We start from the raw sequence: 21156 nt of genomic DNA, 5'->3' as shown, positions 1-21156 counted from the left end.
GGCGGCCGCTCGCGGCGCACTGCAGTTTGTCACCTCTGCCGGCGCGCCGCCCCTCCACGCCGCACCGTGCGTCAACTAACCGGTCTGGTTTTTCGCATAACACATCTTTTTATTTTGTTTTATTACGCCTCCTCCTCCTCCTTCTCCTCCTCCTGCTGCTCCTCCTCCTGTGCTTCTCCTCGTCTAGCGCCCGGCCGTTCGCTACGGTGCAACGCTTTTTAATCCCCCGGAGACTGTATCGTCTGCCCCTTTGTCCGCTATCCTCCTCTTTCTCCGCACCTCCGCCTCCGCCGGCGGGCTTTCATCGGCACATCCTCCGGCCTCGCGATACGTTGCCCCCGCTTGTCTGGCGGCGCGGCCGATACCATCTGCATCCGCGGACGCACCTCGTGCGTGTCTGCGTGTAGTGCACCGCTGCGCGCCGCGGGAAATGACTAATGCAGTAGCCGCGGGACTCGACCTGCCGCGCCTGTCTGCTGCGGGGAACGTGTCCCCGTCGTGTGTTGCCGTGTCCGAGAGCGCCTCACAGGACGGAGCTGCGTCTCCGTCCTCGCTTGCGATCGTATCAGCAGCAACGGCCCGGCTTAAGTTATTGACAACAGCGCCGACATTCCGCGAGGCACAAAGTCCGTGCACCACCTACGTTTTTGGGATAACTGCAATCAGACATGTTTGTCCTGGAACTGTACACATTCCTACGTTCGAAATAAAGCCAATAAGAATTAACGGAAACAGAAGAGTAAAGACACAAAGGGATTAATGACATTAGCTGTCAGTGGGCATTGACGTAAATTAACTGGGAGACATGAAAATTTGTGCGCGACCGGAATTCAAACCCGGATCTCCTGCTTATTCGACAGATGCACTGACCACTGCCCCATCCGGACACAGTGGTCATCCCTAGTGAACGGACTACCATAGTGCGCCTCCTGTCAGATCAAATTCCCAGCTTGTCCACACACTACTAATGTTGTGCTCATTGTTAGTGAGGTTTCCCTGATTCTTGTTAGACTGTGGTGAGCATCCAAACTGAAGAGATCATTCGTCGTCCTCACCTCAATTATTCTTCCAGACACGTCTGAAGGAACAGACATGCCACCACACACAGACACACATGTATACAGGGTGGTCCATTGATAGTGACCGGGCCACATATCTCACGAAATAAGCATCAAATGAAAAAACCGTAAAGAAGGAAACTCGTCTAGCTTGAAGGGGGAAACCAGATGGCGCTATTGTTGGCCCACTAGATGGCGCTGCCATAGGTCAAACGCATATCAACAGCGTTTTTTTAAATAGCAACCCCCATTTTTTATTACACATTCGTGTAGTACGTAAAGAAATATGAATGTTTTAGTTGGACCATTTTTTTCTCTTTGTGACAGATGGCGCTGTAATAGTCACAAACGTATAAGTACGTGGTATCACGTAACATTCCGCCAGTGCGGACGTTATTTGCTTCGTGATACATTACCCGTGTTAAAATGGACCGTTTACCAATTGCGGAAAAGGTCGGTATCGTGTTGATGTATGGCTATTGTGATCAAAACGCCCAAAGGGCGTGTGCTATGTATGCTGCTCGGTATCCTGCACGACATCATCTATGTGTCCGGACCGTTCGCCGGATAGTTACGTTATTTAAGGAAACAGGAAGTGTTCAACCACATGTGAAACGTCAACCACGACCTGCAACAAATGTTGATGCCCAAGTAGGTGTTTTAGCTGCTGTCACGGCTAATCCGCACATCAGTAGCAGACAAACTGCGCGAGAATCGAGAATCTCAAAAACGTCGGTGTTGAGAATTCTACATCAACATCGATTGCACCCGTACCATATTTCTATGCACCAGGAATTGCATGACGACGACTTAGAACGTCGTGTACAGTTCTGCCACTGGTACAAGAGAAATGGCGGGACGATGACAGATTTTTTGCAAGCGTTCTGTTTAGCGAGGAAGCGTCATTCACCAACAGCGGTAACGTAAACCGGCATAATATGCACTATTGGGCAACGGAAAATCCACGACGGCTGCGAAATGTGGAACATCAGCGACCTTGGCGGGTTGATGAATGGTGCGGCATTATGGGAGTAAGGATAATTGGCTCCCACTTTATCGATGGCAATCTAAATGGTGCAATGTATGCTGATTTACTACGTAACGTTCTACCGATGTTACTACAACATGTTTCACTGCATGACAGAATGGCGATGTACTTCCATCATGATGGATGTCCGGCACATAGCTCGCGTGCGGTTGAAGCGGTATTGAATAGCATATTTCATGACAGGTGGATAGATCATCGAAGCACCATACCTTGGCCCGCACGTTCACCGGATCTGACGTCTCCGGATTTCTTTCTGTGCGGAAACTTGAAGGATATTTGCTATCGTGATCCATCGACAATGCCTGACAACATGCGTCAGCGCATTGTCAATGCATGTGCGAACATTACGGAGGGCGAACTACTCGCTGTTGAGAGGAGTGTCGTTACACGTATTGCCAAATGCATTGTGGTTGACAGACATCGTTTTGGGCATTTATTGCATTAATGTGGTATTTACAGGTAATCATGCTATAACAGCATGCGTTCTCAGAAATGATAAGTTCACAAAGGTACATGTATCACGTTAGAACAACCGAAATAAAATGTTCAAACGGATCTACGTTCAGCATTTTAATTTAAAAAACCTACCTGTTACCAACGGTTGGTCTAAAATTGTCAGTCATATGTTTGTGACTATTACAGAGCCATTTATCACAAAGCGAAAAAAGTGGTCCAACTAAAACATTCATATTTCTTTACATACTACACGAATATGTGTTAAAAATGAGGGTACCTATTTAAAAAAAAAAGTAGTTGATATCCGTTTGACCTATGGCAGCGCCATCTAGCGTGCCAACCATAGCGCCATCTGGCTTCCCCCTTCAAGCTAGACAAGTTTCGTTCCTCGTAGTTTTTGCGTTTGACGCTTATTTCGTGAGATATTTGGCCCGGTCACAATCAATGGACCACCCTGTATGAGTGTGTGTGTGTGTGTGTGTGTGTGTGTGTGTGTGTGTATGCGGTATTTGTTCTTTCAGACACGTCTGAAATAGCAGGCGTGACACCACACACACACACACACACACACACACACACATGTATATAAAGTGATCTTCCAGAATGAATTTTCACTCTGCAGCGTAAAGCTGTATGCTGGACTGGGTCTCGAAAGTGGAACCTTTACCTATCGTGGGCAAGTACTGATGATGATTATGTGTTTAAATGGGTAAACTATTGGTCCTCAGTCCCTCCCTATGATGTGAGGCAACAAGAGAAAAAAATGGGTATTAGCTACTTCAACTGTATAAACAAGTCAAAGAGTTTAAAAGGGCGTGTCAGTAATTGTAACACACAGGTAAAAGAAAACAGAGACAATCACGTCAGCGTCTTGCACAACAGTGTAAAAGCCCGTTCTCCTTAAGGAAACGCAACGAGACCGCGCCGCAGATGAGGCCCGCAGGGCGTACTCAACAAGAAGGTGCGCTATCGTCAGTAGACTACCACAGCTGCAGTGAGGTACATTAAACTTACAGTTATAAATGATATGTCAAACGAAAGAGTAACTCAAATAGTTTTACCAAGAACCTTATAAATGTTCAATGTGAGCACGATTTGTCACACGGCACACATCAAGTCTGTAGCCGAGTTCTTCCCAAACGCTGATAAGTGTGTCATCAGTGATTGTAGCAACAGCTGCTTCAATCCGGTTTCTTAGTTCAGGGATGTCTGCTGGTAGCGGAGGCCCCAAAGGAAAAAATCTCATGGTGTTAGGTCGGGTGAACGTGGAGCCCATGCAGAGCAAGCCCTGTCATTGGGCCCCTTGCGGCCTATCCAGCTGTAGACTTGATGTGTGCCGTGTGACAAATGGCGCTCACATTGAATATTTATAAGGTTCTTGGTAAAACTGTTTGAGTTGCTCTTTCATTTGACATATCATTTATAACTGTAAGTTTAATGTAACAAATATTATAAAGCGTTAAAACCCCGATATTCATTTATAAACACCCTGTACAATGGCATCTTTCCGAGAAGCCTGGACTTTTTAATCGTTCGAAACTTGTTTCGAGCCGTAGTAGCTTATCATTCCAATTCCCAAAGCCTAATAATATTGAGTCGAAGTTGTAATCGTAAGTCTATGTCCGGTATCTTGACGCCACGTTAGTCTCCTGTAGTCGCGTCTTCAGCTAGATGTCGGCAAGTTCATTTCCTGGACTGCCTGTGTGACTCGGTGATCAGATAAAGATCACTGTTTAACCAATAGGTCCTGGTTGTTGGCGACAAAAAGATTTTTGGGGTTAGCACAGGTTTATGCCTTTTTGAGTAACTCGTGGAATAGTCGCCTGAGATTTGACGTACTGCAAAGCCTGAGATATGGCAACCAACTCTGCAGTGTATACACTGCATGCGCTCAGCAGAGAGTGTTTCTCGTGTCTCCTTGCATGTGCAGAAGTGTAACCGACCCCGTCATTGACTTTTTGATCGGTCCGTGTGGACGCATACCATATTAAAATAATCGTGGAGGGTCGAAATAAACAGGTGTAGGATCAGCATCTCTCTTGGGGCCACAGAAGAAGTCCATCCGTGTCACACGACAGGAAGAGTTCTAGGAACACAGACTAACGGAGGCTGCTGGAGGTCCTTCAGTAGCGTATCGAGTCGGATCCCAGCTGGTCTACCCAGTTTTGGGCGATGCGCGAGCAGTCTGAGCTGTTGGTAGTGGAGCAGAGTTGACTGACATGTGTGAGTAGGCATCTGACAGTTTGTGACTGTTGCCAGAACCTGCTGTCGTCTAACCCGCAGCGGAGGGACACCGACTTCCGCCAGGAGGCTATCGACACGGTTCTTACGGAAGGCGCCCTTTTCCAGCCGCACGCCAGTGTGGTGAACACGACCCAGCAAGCTCATTATGGATGGTACTGCCGACCCGTAGGCAACACATCCATAGTACGCGCCCCACGAGGAGTGATTAAAAAAACAGAGAGCATTCAGCTTCTTCATACAAATTGCCTTGAACCGGCAGACATGCGGCAGCCAAGTTAGCTTGCTGTTAAATAAAATACATAAAAATTGAAAAGTTTAAGGCTTCAAGTAACTGGTCATCAAGATAAATTTGTGAGTGCACAGTCTGCAGTCGTCAAAAACGCTTAACTCAGATCTTTCAGGAGAAAATGGATAGCCATGATTGGACGCCCAGACATGGACTCTCCAGACAGCCCCCCTCAGCGGTGCGCACCGATGCAGAGGCATAATACACTCAAAGATCATTCAGGTACACTGATAGAGAGGCTGTGAGGCGCACTACATTTACGATACCATTGATGGCTATAGCGAACAACGTTACGCTCAGAATCGACCCCTAAGGGACTCCAGTTTCGTGTACATATTGATTGCTGATAGTTTAATCTATCCGGACGAAGTCGGAGAGATAGAAAATTCTGGATAAAAATGACTAAACTGCGCCGGAAATCCCACTCATACAGTGTAGATTGGACGTCATGTCGCCAGGTGGTATCGTTTGCCTTCTGTAGGTCAAAGAACACAGAAATCAGATGTTGGCGATGCGCGAAAGCATTGTGCACTGCGGATTCCAAACGAACCAGGTGACCTGTGGTAGACAGGAAAGCCCGAAAGCCACTTTGGGATCGTGATATATACCCTCCTGCTTCAAGGCACCAACAAAGACGGCGGTTGACCATTCGCTCGAATAGCTTACACAGCGCACTCGTCAGAGAGACTGGCTTGTAGTCAGCTAAAATATGTGTGTCCTTTCCCGATTTCAGGACAGGAATAATAATGTCTTCCCGTCATTGAGATGGAAATATCCCTCCCGCCAAATGGATGGAAAAGCCTGAGGATATATTTCATGCTGTCGGCACGAAGATGTTTGAGCATTTGGTTGTGGATTTTGTCGGGTCCAGGGACCGTATCTCGACAGTCTACCAAAGCACAGCGAAGTTCCCATTCCCTAAAAATGACATTAAATGACAGAGAGCCGAGTGTATATAAAGATAGCAGTTGGTACTCAAGAAGGTGTTTCCGGGTCAGGAAATGAGGATGACAAATACTCTACCGACTGAGTTACCAAAGCACGACTTAGGACCCACCCTCACAGCGTGACTTACGCTAGTACCTGCGATTCTACCATCTGAACTTGCACGCCTTGCGACACTAGACCTCCTCACAGAAAAAAAACAGTTGCCCGCGAAGAGCGAAGGTCCCACCCCATTAGCCAGAAAGATTGAAGACTGCATGACAAAAAAATAAAAATCCGGATAAAACCTTGTAAGACTTACACACTGACGGTTCCTTACAAACTTAGTTACGTATACAGATAGTTCATCCATCCCGGGAATCGAGAATCTCGAGGATTTTTAGCTGTTATCGATATCGATACAGACATTTATACATCCACCCATTCCTGAGGAAAAGGTGTCTTAACAGAACAGATAGTCGGTTAACAAATGACAAAAAAGTATTTTTTCATGTGATATAATAACAAATTAATAACTTTGGGATTTTGTTTCTCTACATATCTGTGGAACCTTACTTCTTGCCAAATTTCATGATTTACAAAATTTTGTACCTGGCTGCACGTCCAGAGACCGTGAATAGTTACAATTGAAAGAAAACAGCCCTCGGTCACTACTTTTAACGAATTAGCCACGTTTCAACACTGATTCTGAGGAAGACACTCCCAGAAGTGTCGAAACCCGGTTAATTCGTTCAAAATAGTGATCGAGGGCTGTTTTCTTGCAATTGTTTCAAGATTTATGTCACAGGGAAGTACCCTTTAGGTTTCTTGAGTGAGTTCGCGAATATCATAGTATGTGACATAAATGGCCGTATCTTTAGACGGCATTGACTTGGTAGGTTAAATTTCGTACACCGCCAAGGGGCCGTAGACCTTAGAATGCGACTTACGATTAAATCTGAACTTGATACGTCCAACCGTTCCTGGCAGAAACGGGCAGATAAGAGTCAGACAGCAATCACAAAAAAATTGTGTGATATAATTAAAAATTAACCATTTTCAGATTTTTCCTTTAGTTGCACTGTGAAACCTCGCTATTTGCCTAATTTCACGATTCTAGAACAACGGGAAGTACCCTATGTGTTCTGATGAGTGGGTTTGCGAGAATCAAAAATTGTGACATAAGTGACCGTGTCTTGCATTGACTTAGAAGCTTACATTTATTATACCGTCAAGGAGTTATATACCTTAGTAGGCGACATAAATTTCAAGTTCATACGTCTACCTATTCCTGACAAGAAGAGGTCTTAACACATGAACGAACAGACAGTCAGATCTCAATTAACGAAAACATATTTTCCGTGTGTTATAATTACAAATCAACAATTAGTTGTACTGCGAATCCTTGCTGCTTGCCAAATTTCATGATTCTATGTCAAATAAAAGTACCCTATAGGTTTCGATAAGTGAGGTTACGAGTATCAAAATATGTGACATAAGTGGCCATATCTTTTCATTACATTGACTTTTATGCTTCTGTTTTTTCACACCGGCAAGGGAACATAGACTTAAATACATCACATGTATTTCAACTTGATTTGTCCACCCATTCCTGAGAAACAGGGTTCTTAACAGTCGGTTGTCAGTCAGACAGACAGACAGACAGAAAACAAAGTGATCCTATGAGGGTTCCGTTTTTACTGACTGAGGTAGGGAACCCTAAAAACAGTGAAAAGTTAAGATGCTGCTTTTAAGGCTACAAATGTTCAACATAGTCTCCACCCACGTGGGTAAGACGAAGAAAACGTTGATACAATCGCGTGAAATCGTCAGAAAAGTCTTTCTTTATGGGAAGTTATTCAAGTCGCGCGTCACATTGGCTTGAATGTCGGTTATGTCGTCAAAAAGTTGACCATTCACGTGAATTTCAGCACTTTGTCTTTCTACGCACAGAAAGCAACAAGTTTCGTCACCCGTGATGATTTATCCAGGAAACAATTATCCGCAATTTTCGTTTCAATCATTGTTTACAGATATTAGTTCACCCTGCCATTGTAGCAACTACGCTAAAGTCGCTTGTAGGCCAGGAGTAAAATCAGTCTGCAAACTTTTTCGAGGGATAGTGTGTGTTCGAGTCCTGGTCCGACATAGAGTTTTAATCAGCCACGAAGTTTTATCAATATCTTTTATTTGTAATAAGTATCTTTTTTGCATCTCTAGATACACAAACACGGTCTGCCGAGCGCTGTTGGCAAGATGGATGCACTCAGCCCTCGTGAGGCAAGCTGAGGAGCTACTTGATTGAGAAGTAGCGGCTTCGGTCTCGCAGACTGACCTAAGGCCAGGTGAGCGGTGTACTGACCACATGCCCCTCCATATCCTCATCCAGTGATGCCTGTGGGCTGAGGATGACACGGAGGTCGGTCGGTACCGTCGGGTCTTCATGGTATGTTCAGGCGGAGTTTTGTTTAAAAATGAACAGTCGAGATCGCAATAATATTTAATAACCCATTTCGGCTTATCTACAAGCCATTTTCAGGATTTTTTAGCCCTCTATGGCTGGTGCTGGCGGCTCCTCGGATTTTTCGTGAGACCACGATCGTACACTGTACACTGTACCTCGGATTTTTCATGTTACCACGATCGTACTCTGTACACTGTACACTGTACCTCGGATTTTTCGTGATACCACGATCGTACACTGTACACTGTACACTGTACCTCGGATTTTTCGTGATACCACGATCGTACACTGTACATTGTACCTCGGATTTTTCGTGATACCACGATCGTACACTGCACACTGTACCTCGGATTTTTCATGATACCACAATCGTACACTGTACACTGTACCTCGGATTTTTCGTGATACTACGCTCGTACACTGTACACTGTACCTCGGATTTTTCGTGATACCACGATCTTACACTATACACTGTACACTGTACCTCGGATTTTTCGTGATACCATAATCGTACACTGTACACTTTACCTCGGATTTTTCGTGGTACCACGATCGTACACTGTACACTGTACCTCGGATTTTTCGTGATACCACGATCGTACACTGTACACTGTACCTCGGATTTTTCGTGATACCACAATTGTACACTATACACTGTACCTCGGATTTTTCGTGATACCACGATCGTATAGTGCACAGTGTATGATCGCGGTATCACGAAAAATTCGAGGTACAGTGTACAGTGTACGATCGTGGTATCACGAAAAATCCGAGGAGCCGCCAGTACCAGCCATGGAGGGCTATAAAATCCTGAAAATGGCTTGTAGATAAGCTGAAACCGGTTAATAAAGAAATATTATTGCGATCTCGACTGTTCATTTTTAAATATAGAATTAGGTCGCTGCTCTCCGTTGCCTATGTTGTCAAAACTTATGGAGTTTAGTTTAGTTACAGACACACAAACTATATTCGTACCTGTTTGAGTGATATTGTTTTGGGTGTTTGGCCGTGTCATTACAACTAACCACTGCAAGGACGGTCGAGACGTCAGTGGAATACTTGTTTTAGAGTCTTATAATAACGCTTTCCAACACCCAAAATGATTTTATTCAAATTGACGCTGGCCTTGGAAGCCTACTAACTTAAAATGTTCGTAGTATTCGGCATATTGAAGTGTAGTGGGGTCGCTACTAAATTAAAAATGTCGTTCGTTCGAAGAAACTAGGAGAAACCCCTGAAGTCCGAATCTCTCTCTTCAATAAAATGTGTAGCAATCCAAGTCGCCGTGGGCTAGCGACAGTAGTCCAAACAGATACGGTGCGAAGTCCAAAAATCGTAATAGTAGGATTGTTTATAACAAACAACGTGTGGATCGAAACGGTAAGTGACATGTACTGCTGCGAATTGATTTCTCACTGCTATGGAGTTGGGAAATGCAAAAGACGTGAATAACTTGCTACCGTATTTAGAGCGTTTTACGGGAGAACTGTCAAGATAAACCTATGTCGTAGGAGGTATGGCAATTCCACTACAAAACTGTGTCCCCCATTACACAAAATACGATGTCTCCAAAGTTAAACTTCCCCCCGCTAGCTTGAAATACGCTCTTCTGAAAGATTTTGACAGGAGGAGCTTTAAGAATAGAAGCAGACGAATACTTACTCAACCATTGTTTTTGGTCTCAAGGGTCAAATTTGTTACCAAGGCTTTTGAAAATTATTAAAAACTTTTGTTGCAGCGCTGTCAGAAAAGGTATCTTTGTCGGATTCAGAGCGTGAAACCTACATTCACATTTATGTCTTAAATCTGCAAGCCACTTTACGGTGTATGGCAGAAAGTACTTCCGCTATCACTATTATTCCCCCCCCCCCTTTCCCTTTTCTAATTGCAAATGGTGCCTGAGACGGCAAATGATCGATTTCGGTTGATTGGGAGAATCTTGGGAAAGAGCGGTTCAGTGTAAAGGAGGCCGAATACAGGACGCTGATGCGACGTTTCCTTGAGTGAAAAATGGTTCAAATGGCTCTGAGTTCTATGGGACTTAACATCTGAGGTCATCAGTCCTCTAGAACTTAGAACTACTTAAACCTAACTAACCTAAGGACATCACACACATCCATGCCCGAGGCAGGATTCGAACCTGCGACCGTAGCAGTCGCGCGGTTCCGGACTGAAGTGCCTAGAACCGCTCGGCCACCGCGGCCGGCTTCCCTTGAGTACTCCTCGAGTGTTTGGAATCTATACCAGATCGGATTGAAGGCAGACGTCGAATAAATTCAGAGGCGGGCTGCTAGATTTGTTACCGGCAGCTTCGAGCAACACGTAAGTGTTACGGGGACGCTTCTGAACTCATATGGGAATCCCTGGAAGGAAGGAGACGTCATTTTCGAGAAACAATATTGAAAAAATTTAGAGAACTGGCATCTGAAGCCGACTGTCGAGTGACTTTACTGCCACCAACATAAATTGCGCGTAAGGACCACGAAGATAAGAGACGAGAAGTCAGGGCTCATACGGAGGTTATAGATAGTCGATTTTCTCTCGTTCTATTTGCGAGTGGAGTAGTAAAGGAAATGATTAGTTGTGGTTCTGGGTAACCTCCGCCAGGTACCGTACGGTAACTTGCGGAGTTTATCTATGTAGATGTAGATGTAGGAGGACGATTGTAGGTAAGCTTCCATATTTGTACAAGAAATTTGTATAATAGCATTTTCCTGTGTCAAACGTAACACATTTTTCGAATATAAATCACTTTTCTTGATCAAACAAAAATCGGAAATATCTAAGACCCTGAACTATATCTCCGTTGTATCGATAGCTTCTGTAAAACTAAGGAGAAGTATCGACAATTCGATATATCGATCGTTAAAACATCTGTACGCAGGGTTTGAGGTCTTATAAAAGAAACCGTTCCCGCATGGTACTGCGGCGTCTGCGTCTGCTTGGAGTGACACGACTCGGCGGTGATGGTTGTCCCAGTCGGTATGACGTGGAACGGCGTCCGTCACTCACCACAACGCCACCCTGTAACTAGTAAGAAAATATGAACTCCTCGCGTGGTTTTCTTTTGTTGTGATTCCGCGACAGACTTTTCAGCTTGAGCGAACTGGCTAACTGTAGCTCTTCTTTTTATTTTGCCCGGTTAGATGATGGATGTTGAATATTAATAATATAAAGTCTTGAATCTTCAATTCATCACCCAAGTCGGGCCACATTATGGAATTGCGAGGATCTTAAGTTAATAAATTGTTATTCCGTCTTCAAGACGTTCCTACGTCTCGTGTTCAATAACTACATGACGTAATTCCAGAGATAACATATACTTAAGTAATGTTCAGAATGCGTCGTAATCTTGGGACAAATCGATGACTGTACACTGTTAAATAACCATGAATTCGCTTTTCACTTCATAATATTCTAATAGTCAATTAATTTTCACTAATACACACGATAATGTCTATTCAATTATGTAGGCGACACGAAGAATTGAAGTTTGAATCCAATTTTCTTGTTACTTGTAATTCATTGTCCCTACACGGAGCATGCACACCGATTTCTCACTCAGGGAACTGCTTCCGTTTGCATCAATAATCCTGTCGTTGACAACAACTTCTGACAACTCGGTGCAATTGTACGTTCTTCGTGTTTGCGTTTGTATGTTACCTACTCGAGACTAATGATTGTTTTTCTGTCGGTAATCTTTCTTTTTCAGTGTCCTTGAATGTTCGTGTTTATTTAGTATCACTAAGGCTAAGACCCATCACAAATTTCACACGATTTAACTTCGTCGCGAATCTCCGTATCCCGTTATCTTGCTAACGGTAAAGATGACTTTGCTTTAGTATGACTTCTGAATAATGCTTCAGTCTATATCGCAAAACTTTCAAACTTCCGATTAGCTTAAAACAATCTAGTAGCGCTTACATGCATGCTACGATCGCTATAGTATTAGAGAGCGACTAGATAGTAACTGAAGCTAACATTTCCATTTCCGAGTTACATTGCAGTCACATCGAACTTCCTTTTCGATGCGGCTACAGCTCTCTTCTATTGTAAATGTTATCTTTGCCCAATTTACCATATGAGCTATAACCTTCTTATTAATTGTTTTGTAGTTCTTTCTTTGATGTTTTTGTTGCGTATCCTATCGTATTCTTTCATTCAGTCACTATTTCATGATAAATATTATTATTCACATGACATTCCTGCTGATCAGATTATCGCAAGTGTACATTTTGTAGTCAGTAGCTGCCGTCACTGTCAGGATGACTAATTTTCCTACTTCTTTTACAACAAAGGATTGTTTATTAGGATTTCTGTAATTGGGGTGTTATAGTATCAACAGACTGACACAGAGATCAATCCTAACGTGTGTTCCGCGCCACCGGAAATAGTTGCTCGTCGACGGATGCAAAGCGGACGAAAGCGAGTATTCAAGTAGTTCAACCATATGCACTGTTAGCGTTATAAGTAATCAACGCAGTGGAAGGACTAGTTATTCCTTTCACTGCTCCTGCTACATCTCGCTTTACTGCCTCCGTAACGTAATGCAGCTGTCACTGTGCTAAAAAAAGTTGTATGGCAAGTTGGCTAGGAGACCCAGTGGGGTAGGTTCAGCCGCCTAATTGCTAATGCTATTATTTCTTAGACTGTGTTGAAAGCTTCCCTCCGCGAAACGTGTTTGTGTCATGAGTGTGCATATTGTGAGTAGATGAATTATGACGGCGTGTAGAGTTTTAGAGTCCTATTCGTTTTGTGGATGACGATGAGAGAGATGAACATTGAGTGTCGAATACCACCCACCTTAGCGCCTCGTCTGTATGCCAGTCCCACAGAACGTAGGCGGTAAACGAAAAACCTGGTGTTCAAACTGGTCATTAATTGGACCACCTTGACTACTCTAGACTTCCTCATCTTGCACCATGACGTGGTCTCTGTGCATGAAAAATGTGACATTGTGCCGTCAAACCAGTCACCACTTCCTTAGATACAGATGATACGCCCATACCATCCCACGCCGTGAACACACTCTAATATGCTGTAAGGTGTATGCTTCGCCGGCGATGGGCGAGGCATGACAGAATCTCTGACGAGAGAGTAGTTTATCGTTAGTTGTTGCTTGTCGCGTGTCTGCGCTAGTCTGCGCGAGTCTGCAGTAGTAGTCAGTCGGATACAGTAGTCAGTCGGCTTTAGTAGCGAGTGGACAGGAGTAGTCTGCGGCAGTCGGCATGCGTCGGCTGCGTGCTCTGCTCGCGACTCTGGTCGGGACTCTGGAGGATGAGTATTGTTGTAGAAGGTAAAGAAGCAGTCTTGCGCATATCTAATAATGTATGTTAATTGTAATTTAATTTGTTCATAAAAAATGCCCCAATAATATTTTTTTTATAAAGTAACTCTTTTAAAGAAAAGTATTAATTTCAATTTAAAGAATTTTTCCACTCTTTTGAAGAAAAAGCATTCATTTCAATTTAAAGAATATTTCCTATGCATTCCTTCCAAGAATCCCTGACCAGAGTCGCGACCAGAGCACACAGCCGACGCATGCCGACTCCCGCAGACTACTGTATCCGACTGAATAACCCTCCACTGAGGGGGGCAAAAATTTGGCAGGGACGGTGAGTCAACTGGACTTGCCATGAGCAACAAATTTTTCTTAATTTATTAACTTTACAATCACAGAATATATACATATATATATAGGTGCAGAACATGAAATAAAATATAGTGCACACGCACTGAGTACAGAACATATCAGGCAATGACAAAATGTATACACAATGAGTACAAATGAAATGACATAAAGTGCACACGCACTGTAGTTCAGAATATATCAGCAAATCACAAAATGTATATACAATGAATACAAATCATGTTAACAAAATGACGAAAGTGCACACGCACTGTAGTACAAAACATATCTGGGAATCACAAAATGTATACGTAACGAGTACAAATGGCATAAAGTGCACACGCACTGTAAAACTCTCTAATATTTTTACAACAAATAAACATAATGAGTACAAATCATATTGACATATGACAAAAGTGCACACGCACTGAACTTCAGAACATATCCGGGAATCACAAAATGTATACACAATGAGTACAAAACATATTAACAAATGGCACAAGTGCACACGCACTGTAGTTCAGAACATATCAGCAAATCACAAAATGTATAAGCAATGAATACAAATGATGTTAACAAAATGACGAAAGTGCACACGCACTGTAATACAGAACATATCTTGGAATTACAAAATGTATACACAATGAGTACAAAACATATTAACAAATGGCAAAAGTGCACACATACTGTAGTACAGAACATATCCGGAAATCAAAAAGTGAGTACAAATCATATTAACAAATGGCATAGAGTGCACACGCACTGTAATACTCTCTAGTATTTTTCTACAACAAATAAACATATCAAGGAGTGAAATAAAGTGCACATGCACTATAGAAGTCTTTAGTATTTTCAGGACAACTGATCTTGTTAACAAATGAAATGAAGTGCACACGCACTGTTTATGTCTTTTTCATTCTACAATAATTAGGAAAGGAATGGGAAGGATTGCGTCATGGTTGTAGCACTTTAGGTTGCACGCAGCTGCACTGAAAGTCCGTATCTTTCTACAAAAGCACAACACCAAGTGAGACAATCTGAAGCTCTTTTCCTTGAAGTATTAATCAGTGTAGCCAGGACACTGAAATGTCGTAATAATATTCCATGCTATCATTTTGGTAGTACACTAGGTGCACCAAACAGTGGGACCATAATAACATCTCCATCGCTCAAGGTGGTAGACAGCATGTCGTGTCAACACCATGTTCTTGTAAAGTAGACCAACGTAGAATTAGTGCAAAAAACCAAATACAGTGCTCCATGATCATGAGGATAGACAGGACAAATGGATATTGCAGTAGTTTCTGGTAATTAGGTCAGAAGGTGAAGGACATTAAGTCACATAGTAGTCTTCATTGAGAATTACACTAGTCTAACAATTGATTTCAGTAATTGGTGGCACTCATCGCCCAGTTACTGAACATTTCTGTACCATGTATGTAGTATTACAGAATAATGTTCATAAAATTAACTGAATATAGTAATTATTGGCACTCATTACCCAGTTACAAACCATCAGAAGTCATCATTCAAGACAGAAGCTAATGAATGGCATAGTATTAACATAATTCACTTAATTATAGTAATCATTGGCATCATAGGTAATCTTATTACAATAAACAGTGGCATTCATTGGCCAGTTACAAAGCATTTTCTTTTTTGTATTATTCAGAAGTCATTATTGAAGTGACATACTATTCAGAGCTGATCAGTATTATTCAGAACTCTCTTAAACTAGTAGCATTATTTGGGACTGGTAATTACTTTGTTTGCTTTTGAGTTATTGCTGCAAATGAAGATGTGTAACGTCATTCGTCATGAGTCAGCTGTAGCAAGGTTATGAAACAAGTAGAGTATATGTGATCACATTCATAAACGACATAGGTTTAATAAACAACTATTTATACAACATTAATTTCATGAATAATTTCTCCTGCAAAATATACAAAATGGATTATGAAACTGAAAGAAGAAACGTATATTATCCTGAAAAGTAGTGAACTTCGAATTAACAGGTAGTGAAATGTGTATAAAAATATATATGTTCTCTAGCTGTCCTTTCCAAAACCTTCAGTCATCATACCATGCGATATAAGACATACTGTCAAAACGAACTGCAACAAATACTTAAATAACTACATAGCATCTCTTAACTAACAGCAAATATATAAACTTCATCATTAGTTTCATCTGCAAAGAAAAACTTCATTATCCATATCACCATAACTCCATTTTTATCATCACCTGTAAAGAAAAACTTCATTATCCATACTAGCATATTCTTCATCATTATTCATCACCATTCATTATCATCTGCAAAAGAGTCACTTCATTATTCATTATACAACTATTCCTTATTTCTATCATATTTCAGCACTAAAACTAAGATGTGTAGTTCTGTCTGACAGCCTGCATCAATCGCCTCGTATCCTGAAAGAAAAAATTAGTAAAGACTGCTATTTTACGATGTGTATAGTATATTCTTGTTAATGCTTGTTAATTCTGATCCATTTACTCTTCATCACGGGGTATTGCATCCTCTTTCGTTCATTCCGAAGGTGAAATTCCCATTTCTGTTTAATTTATTTCGTTTACACGTTATTTCTTTCTGAAAATGATGAACAAAGATTAATGTCTTGCATTTAATTCATATACCCATTAGATAAAAACTGGTTTATAGTAACATAATTGAGCATACAGCATAGCATGACAGAAAACGTAATATGTCAAAAACATTGACAGTGTTCAGAAGCAAAAATGTACACAGTGTATCACAATGTAGCAGTAACAAAAAGTAAAGTAGTCACGATGTTTAGCTATCATAAGGCAAAATGTTAAAGTCAACTGGTGTTTGTTATATCTTAAATATTTCATAGTACATACAAACAAAACAGGAAAACAATCATACATACATAAAAATGGAAAATATGCACGGTCTAGGGTGTATAACGACAAGAAATGTGATCTTGTTTGTGTACAGCTTGTATGTTGCGTAGTTAATAGAGGCGAGAATTGAAGACTTTAATAGAGAGAAAATTTGATAAAATTAATATATCACTAGATAGAATTGCATAATTATTCGTAAGATACGTAATTTTATCTGGAAAATGTGCACTGTCTAATGTGTAACGACAAGAAAAGCGACCTGCTAACCTTACCTTGCCGGGAACTTGCCAAGAAAAAAAATTCGATAATCATCAGTAGGTGTTCATGTGAATATAATTGCATAAGCGGTCATAAAAAATTAGGAAATGGCATTACAGTGTGATAAATCATAAAGTATCTTCATTCAATAAAAGTTTTGACGTTGGATACGTGGTGGTTCCCTTTGGTTATTCTGGTTCTCACAGTTTCGACGTGTACTACATTGGGGTGAGGAATGCTGCGAATCCAATATGGACCTGCGTATAGAAGCTCAAATTTACTGCATTTACTATTTCCTTTGTTGGGTAAATAGTGTGTACGTACTAATATCTTCTGTCCAATGTGTAATTCACGGCGTGTACAAACCTGTTTTTGCTGTCTTCTCCGGCGCTCTGCGGCACGTTTGATGTTGTTCAGCGCAATGTCAATTATTTCATGGTGTCGTAGTCGACGAGATGTAGGAAATGTTACTAATTCTTTAATTTTGTTAGGTGGTTCAACATTTTTCAGTATAACAGACGGGGATAGCATAGTAGATTCATTCGGTATGGAAGTAATTACATCTTGGAATGAGAGTATGTGTGTGTCCCAATCAATATGTTTTTTATGGCAGTAAATTCTACACAGTTTACCAATTTCTTTCATTAATCGTTCGCAAGGGTTCGAAGAAGCATGGTACCTGGATATATATATCGGAGAAATGTTTCTAGCTCGTAACATACGTGTCCATATAACAGATCGAAACTGTGATCCATTGTCGGAAATTACTTTCAACACATGCCCTACATGAAATAAAAAATGTTTTACAAATGCTTTCGGAACAGTTTTAGCAGTAGCTTTGCGTAACGGAGTGAAGGTAGCAAATTTTGAAGTGAGTTCAACAGCGACAAAGATGTAGCAAAAACCTCTATTAGTTCTGGGAATCGGACCAAAAATGTCTACAGCGGCCATATGTCTCAATTTAACAGGTACAATGGGATCTAATGGAGGAATATGTGAAGTCGTATCTGATTTAGCTTTCTGGCAGATTTTACATGACGCTAAAACTCGTCGAATACGCTTCTCCATGTTGGTAAAATAACAGTTCTGTCTCAGTATAAGAAAACATTTTCTAGCTCCGTAATGTGCGTAACTTAAATGAGTATACCAGATTAATTTGTTAACAAGTTCGTCAGGAATGCATAATAACCAATTGTTGCTGTCAGGATGAGAGCGGCGAAACAGAATGTCATTGCGTACAGTGTAATGGTTTCTAATGGTAACACTATTCCTATCTTGCCAAAGGTGTTTAATCTCTTTCCACACGTTGTCTTTACTCTGCTCTTGTGCTATGTCTTGTAATGACGACGAAATGAAATTTTCAAATGCAACTTGTTGAATGTACATGACGCTGAAATTTGCTTTGCAGAAGTTGGTTGCGATGTCTTGCTGATTGTTGCTGAGAGAACGGGATAGTGCGTCTGCTACAATATTTTGTGTGCCGGGAATGTGAACAATTGTAAAATTAAATTCCTGCAAATAAAGTTTCCATCTGCTTAATCTGTCATGTGTAAATTTAGCCGAAAGTAAAAATTGTATCGGTCTATGATCTGTGTAAACTGTAGTGTGTCTTCCATAAAGAAAATGCCTAAATCTGGTAAAAGCCCATACAACACATAATGTTTCAAGTTCTGTAACAGAATAATTACGTTCAGCAGGTGACAGAATGCGACTCGCAAGGGCTATGTTTTTAACTACTGTACAACCATCTTCTTCAATTTCCTGAAAAATGTGTACGCCTAAAGCGGTGTTAGAACTGTCGGTGGCAATGGAAAAATTTTTAGTAAGATCTGGGTGCGATAAAAGTGGTGCATTCAACAAGGCTTGTTTCAGGTTCACAAATTCAGAATGTGCTTGCCTATCCCAAGACCAAATAGTGTTTTTACCTGTCAATTGACATAATCTAGGGGTGTCTAAAGCAGAGTAATGAATAAATTTACGAAAAAAGTTAATTAAACCCAAAAAACTGCGTAGTTGTTTCTTCGTCGTAGGAACACTAATGTCACGTAGAGCTTGAAGTTTTTCCGGGTCAGGCGTAATGCCTTCTGCTGAAATTACATGTCCAAGAAATTTTATAGAAGTTTTGCCAAAGTGCGATTTACTGAGGTTAACTGTGAGTCCTTGTGCACGAAAGGTTTGCAACAGTTGTTCAAGAATTAGATTGTGTTCAGACCAGCTAGCTTCTGCAATAAGAATGTCGTCTACGTACGTTGTGATTCTGTCTTTAAGTTCTGTCGGAAGTATTGTATTCAAACCGCGAATAAAAGCTGCTGAAGAAATTGTTAAACCGAACGGTAATTTACAAAATTGATAACAGTCACCAAAACAGAGAAATGCTGTGTACTTTCTGCAGTTCGGATGGAGCTGATTTGCCAAAATCCCGATTTCAAATCTAATGTGGAATAAATAGCAGTACCCTGAAATTTCTGTAGAAGTTCTTCTAGTGTCTGTGGGCGATCTGTTTCATTAATAATGATGTCATTGATGTGACGCGAATCAAGTACGAGGCGAAGTGAACCATCTTTTTTCTTAACAATATGGAGCGGGTTTATGTACGGACTAACTGCCGGTTCAATAATTCCTTTGGTCAAGCATAGCTTGCAATTCTTTCTTAACTTGTTCTCTATGAATATACGGAATGGGATAATGCTTGGCTTTAAATGTGTCGTGCTGTTTAACTTGAAATTCATACATAAAGCCGGACATAGTATCAGGAACGTTGTCAAAAACTGGAGCTTGCTGTAAAAGAATTTTGTGTAGTTGCGTGCGTTCGTCGTCTGTATTTGCACTGCTCTGTTTAACTTTATCAGAAATAATCTGTATAACGTCATAGTCGGCTTCGTCTGGAGTATTATAGTTGTGTACGTACGTATCTGTGAACAATGTGGAATTACAGTCTATGTTGCGTGATGTGGAAATCACCTCTGTACGATTAATTGTTTTTTCTTCTGTAGATAAAGAGTGTTGAAATTTTAAAGCTATTTGTACGTTTTCATCCTTCAACATTAAATAGGAATTTTGAAAGTCAATAATCGCATCGTGTTGTACCAGAAAATTCGTACCTAAAATAATGTCTGTCGTCAATAAGGGAATAATCCAAAAATTTGAGTGAAATGTATGACCTGCAATACAAAATGATAAATGTGTCTGTAATTTTTTACATCTACTCCTTTACAAGATACTGCTCCTTTTAATTTCGTTTTGCCTAATGGTAACGTAGGATACGTATTCTCTTTGTTACACTCGTTGAAAGTTTCTTCATTTATAACTGATATAGGTGATCCAGAATCGATTACTGCCGAAAATTTCGATGATCCAATTTTAATTTCGATGACAGGGTGTGAAATGGTTTTTTGAACAACTGGTCTTTCCTGTAAAAGAGTGTCTCGGATGTCGTCGAAAGTAATAACATTTTCGTGAATAAGATTCTGTGTATCTGAATTATTGCTTACGTTGCTGGAAGATGCAACCTGTATTGTATCTAGTCAAATTCTATCTGACGTGTTATTATTTTCGGGAGGATGCTGTGGCATTTCGACTATTTGAACTGTTCTGTTATTTCTTCCAGACGTACAGTATTACGCTCTGGATGATACCTACTGTCTGGTTCATTCACGATTATATGTTGTGGCGGATGTTCTTGCTGCTGATAAGACCGACTGTTATTAAATGTACGCTGAAAATTGTGCTCATTATTTTTAAGTCTGTCGTAATAGTCATTTCTATACGGTGCATTGCGATACGAATTGAAATAGTGTGTTTTCTGTACATACTGATTCCCTTGTTTCTGTACGTTACTATTTGTTGGGGTCGACGCTATACGCGTACGCGGCGAAACATTAAAGCTTGGTTGACCTTGTGCAC

The sequence above is a fragment of the Schistocerca nitens genome, chromosome 1 (assembly GCF_023898315.1).
Source record: "Schistocerca nitens isolate TAMUIC-IGC-003100 chromosome 1, iqSchNite1.1, whole genome shotgun sequence".
NCBI lineage: Eukaryota > Metazoa > Arthropoda > Insecta > Orthoptera > Acrididae > Schistocerca > Schistocerca nitens.
The sequence above is the reverse complement of the archived record's forward strand: the minus strand, read 5'-3'. Positions refer to the sequence as shown.